Here is a 5,690-nt window from a genome sequence, read left to right as displayed (position 1 = left end):
CGTTCGGATTGTTGACTTTAGGTTGAGACTTGGTCGCTTTTAGCGTGGTCCTTGGTAAAGGTACGCTAAGGAATTGATATCTCGGTTCGAGATTGGTCGAGTTTTTCCCATTGTGAGGGATTGAGCAAGGTTTTAGTGCTCGGTTGGTGGATTTGATAAATCGCGGGTGACGATTTGGTTGTTAAAGGTGATTCATTGGGAAGAATTGTCTAGGAAAGTTCGGATTGGGACTTATGATTGAGGACCGTTGAGTAGGTCCGGATTGGTTAAGTGGAGAAGATCACGAGGGCGTGATCGAGTTTAAGTGGGGGAGATTTGTAAGACCCAAATATTTATTGTACATAATGTATTTATGGTGTACGATGCGTGTATGAAGGGTACGTGTTGCTTGCTCGAACGCCGAAGGAAACTAGACGTTGTCTGAAGTGACAAGGTGTGTACGTATCTTTTCAACCCCAAATAAATTTGTGTTGATGTTTCAAAGCCTTACCATTGGAAAGGAAATCTTATTACGTTTCCAACGATATTTGATTCATCGAAAACGGAGTTACGGTCGAAAAGTTATGGCCAAAACAAATTGTTGAAACCTGTTTTGGGCTCGACCACAAATTCCAGTTGTTTGGAGCGGCGCTCCACCTTTTGGCACGGCGCGCCGATTGCCCCTGAAGCATTTTTCAGCCTTTTTAAAAGGTTCAAATGAGGGGTACTTTGGTCTTTTCATTTAGGGTCGGTTTGGGGTCACCAAAACTGATCTAGAACTCCATTGGAGCTCATTTCTCACCCACACAAACACTCTCATCCATATCTAGAGAGAGAGGAAGATTCTAGAGTGAGAGAGCTTCAATTGGAGAAGAAGGAGTTGGATTCTCACCAAAGCTCGGGTTTTAAAGTTGTTCATCTCGCTCCTAGCTATGTTTTGGTAGTATTAGTAAGTTCTAACTCCGAATTTCATTTGTTAGATTTGATATTCAAGTTAGGGTTTGAGATTGTTAGTTGTAAAACCCATTTGGTTGATGAAGAGGGTTTATGGAAACTTGCTATTTTGATATTTGGCGGGTTTTGGGTTGGTTAATGATTTAACCATGTTTAAGACTTGTAAATGGTGTATAATCACTAGTGTTAGTGATTATTGGTGTTTTGGAAACCATTAGGGTTCTTATGGTTGACTAATTTTGACTAGAGTTAAAATTCGGGTTTGTTGATGAGTATGACTCAATTGCCGATTTAATAAGGTTTATAAACTTAAAATGGATTAAGTTGAAGCATAGAACCGAGTTAAATATGTTTTGGTGTCAAAACTTGCTAACGGCGTGATATTGACTTCTTATGGGTCAAATTAGGGTTTAAGTGTCATTTTGGGCAAGATAGGTGTTTAACACCTATGATTGGGTTTGATTGGCATATTAGGACCATTCTCACTTGTGTTAGTGATTATTGGTTAGTTTGGGCGCGGTTTGTGCTTGGAAGTGCAAATGGGTCAAAATTGCACTTATTGGTGTTTTGGGTATAAGCTAGAGTGTTTAGCTTATTTGTTTGTGAATTACTTAGATAATTTGCATTTGGACGATTAGGAGCTCAAGCGGGATTGCTTTTCAAGTAATCAAGGTGAGTGGAATATTTATACGCTTATGTATATAATTTGATTGCTTGTGTGCGATGTGGTAAGTGACATCCGTTAGGATTCACTTTTCGTGGACCACGATTGAGATGGGAAAATATAGTGAGTGATATCCGTGTAGATAGCTCTTCATTGGCTATATTCGTTTTGTGTTTGTGGCGAGTGATTAACGTTTGACCTATCGCTCTTTGTCGGCCACGTGTGTATGTGTGTGTTTGGGCATGTAACGAGTGATTAACGTATGACCTATCACTCTTCGTCGGCTACATGTGTATGTTTAGATATGTGGTGAGTGATTAATGTTTGACCTATCTCTCTTCGTCGGCCACATATGTGTGTTGGGGTAAGTGGTGAGTGTTATCCGTTTGGGGATCCGCTCTTCGTTGGCCACTTATCGTGGGATGGAAGCGGTTTCGCTTTTCGTCGGCCATCCTTGTGATTGAGGTAAGTGTTAACGTTTCGGTTGCACTTTTCGTCGGCCTCATGGTGCGTAGTGGTGAGTAGTTAACGATTTTGACCTACTACTCTTCGTCGGCAACGTACGCGTGCGATGGGTGGTGAGTAGTTAACGATTTTGACCTACTACTCTTCGTCGGCCACCATCAAGTCGAATGCCGACATTGGTTATATTGGGATGTGTAATTTTATTAGCATTGTACGTATTGTATTTGGCGTATATTATTGTTGAGATCTCTATGCTAATGATGTTGACTTGTTGTACGTACGATTATTCGTTTATTCGATATTGCGGTTTGCTAATGTTATTGTGTTGTTGTGTAGGTGTATGCAAGTAATTGGATTATGTATGTATGCGTATAAGTATTGCATTCACTAAGCATTAGCTTACCCTCTCATTGTTTACATTTTTAGGTTCGGAGGCGGACGTGGCAAGGGTATGCTCGGGATTTAGATGATTTCCCTTTTTGGTTGCTTGCTTGAATTACTTGTGGATTCGGCCTAGGATTTGGGTAGTTTATCCCCAAACATCATGCTCGTAGTTTGTTTGGAAATTAAACTAATGTGGTCGAAACTCAAACTTTTGTATGAAACTCGTAAAACGGCCGATGTGGGCCCCACTTTGTAAAACTTATTTTATGTTTGAATCGTGTTAGTTTTACATATTTGAAGATGTGGGTAAAAGCGTTTCGTCTAAATATGTCGGGAAGTGGCCAATATTTTTCACGTTTAAAGACTTTTTGGACAGACCAGTTTGGCTTGCCGCACATCCATATGGCGCGCCGCGCCATTTGCTGAACAAACAATTTTTTTTTTTATTTTTGCATATTTCGGTTGCATAAGGGTTGGGTTGTTACAAAAAAGGGACAGAAGAATAAGAAAAGCATAGAGTAAAAAAAGGTACTCCCCTACGGGTAAAGAACCCTAACACGGCAACAAGAGTCAGCGGAAGATGAAGAAGGATGATCAGATCAAGCACAGTAGCAGATAATAGCAATCGAACAAAGCCTTAACCCTAATTTTGAAATTAGGATTCCTACGAAGAGATCAGACGAATCACCAATCAATCGTGAGCCTACGCTCTGATACCATGTTAAATTGAGAGCAGCAATCAACAAGAACACCACCGGAACTTTAATATGAACAATCAAATTATCACTTGACACAATACAGTCGAATCAAAGGGTTTTATCTCATAAACTGGAGATAAAACTAACAGGTGCCAAAATTAAAGAGTATTCAAGGACACAATTGATAACAAGATTGATTGAAATCAACCAAACACAATGAATTAAAATTAGGGTTTATGATCAAATAGCAGAGAACAAAAAGAGAGGAGCGTGTGTGATGTCTGCAACCCTAGCCCACAACAACACTTAAATATTGACAGAAGAAACAACATCAACTTTGAAGAAACATCAAATGACAGAACCAGTCCCTTAGCTTTAATATCTTGGCAGCACAGGTTCTAGAACTTTGCATAGGAAGTCCTTTTAACAGAAAATGTAACCTACACAAACAAACTAGAACAAACCACAAATGAGATCAATATAAACCAAAAAGGAGTTTGATAATGCATTAATGTATTAATTTTAACAATATTTGATAAAAGTCAAACTAGGAGAATAATTTTGGGATAGAGGGAGTATTTAATTACACATTATTTTTTTATTATAATTATTATTTTGAAGCATTTGAATATATTTCTTAATTTTGTTATTGTGTTAACTATTTTATTGGTTAATATCGTATATTTTTATAATATCTGAGTCGTTAGTATTTGCGGGTTACAAGTATGGATAAAAAGGGTATACGTGTAATGATAAAATTATTGTGGCTGATAATGCTCCAAAAGAACATATATTTAGTATTAATATCCTTTCAATATGTAAAGTTTTTAGTTGCAATTGTTCTATTTCCAAGTAATATTCGTTTAAATAAATAAGTGTGAAAACTGAAGACGCAAATGAAGATTTGAAGACGCAAATGACCAAAAAGCTCAAATGTACAAGATACAATCCAAGTGGATCAATTTATTGATGATCAACGTCTAAATATTGATATAAGTACAAATCGCGGAACGCAAAATACAAGATATCTAAGCTTACGAAAAGACGTTCGAAAATCCGAAACCGAGACATGAACCGAGCATCAACGCGCGAGTCAACGGACCTAAAATTACAATTCAACTATGCACATGAATATAATATATATATATATATATATATATATATATATATATATATATATATATATATATATATATATATATATATATATATATATATATATATATATATTACGGCATATAAACTTATATATATTATATTATATTATTAAATAAAACGTCGGCAAACTAGAAAACAAATTGATGGATGCTGGACAGGCTGGCCATGCGATAAAAATAGGTGTTAATGCCGAAATTATCGTTACCTCGGAAAGGACATAAATTGAGAAACAACTAAAACGCTTGAATTTATTTATTATAAATAAAAAGACGCATGAAAAAAGCCAAGTGTGTGGAGAATGTACCAAGTTATTCAATTAAAAACTATATAGTACATGTTTCTGTAAAGTTATTGCAGGTGCTTTTGTTTTGGACTAAATTAACTGTTTTACCCGGTTTATTGTAATACATTTGAAAGAAAAGATGGATCTACACGATGAATTAATTCCATCATTAAAAAGAAGTAAAGTTTTCCGAAAAAGACACGCGCTTCTTGATTTAGGTCAGGAAGTTTTCGTCCAGACCAGCTGTAGGTTGACGAAAAATCTAGAAAAGTCATCTCTAAAATCAGCAGGAAATCCACGGACCTCAGCATCAAACAGGGTCGCCATGTGGTCAGACTTATCCTATCCATGAGAGGATCTGTCTCGTAAAATGGGGAGGGCACCGTGCAAATTAGCTTGATAAGACTAATGAATCAGACCCCCAGAAAAGGATAATATCCTTAAAGATTAAAAATCAGCATTTAAGCCTGATATTACTCAATCCTTGAGATTGACCTTAAAGATTGAGAATTACAAACTCATGGAATTCAATGATATCTAAACTCGAGCTTGAACGAGAAAATATTTTGATCAAAATTAAAACCGATTTGTTTTCTGAAAACCCATTTTCAATGCGTTCATTACCATTGAACGTAAAATTCTGAGAATTCATTAGGTCACCTGAACCAAATCGGGTGTCAACCGTAAGAACGGTGGTTGCTTAACATGGTCGAAGACAGGACCTTGTGCCAGACCAAAAAATTATAGGGTGATCTTTACTATTTCTCCTACAAAGGATAGTAATTGCATCCGACACGTTGTGGACCATGAACATCTGCATGTCATTAGACATTGCCTTAACATTTGCTTGTTCAACGCTTTCCTTTACAACTGGACGGTAGTTTACCGAAAGGTAATATACGGAGCAAGTATACTGGACGTGTTGCTTTCCTAATACAAGGTTAGCAAGTGGGTGACACAAAACCATAAGTTTTGAGCTAAAATTTTAAAATTTGAAACCCACACAACCCACAAAAATATTTTGCAAATACCGGTGAAGGGTTATTCCGGAAAACATATCTAGGGTAAAAGCTAGAATGAATTTTTAAAAGATCAAATGTTTTCA

Source organism: Rutidosis leptorrhynchoides, chromosome 5 (genome assembly GCF_046630445.1).
Source record: "Rutidosis leptorrhynchoides isolate AG116_Rl617_1_P2 chromosome 5, CSIRO_AGI_Rlap_v1, whole genome shotgun sequence".
In the NCBI taxonomy this organism is placed as follows: domain Eukaryota; kingdom Viridiplantae; phylum Streptophyta; class Magnoliopsida; order Asterales; family Asteraceae; genus Rutidosis; species Rutidosis leptorrhynchoides.
This window is presented reverse-complemented; position numbering follows the sequence as displayed.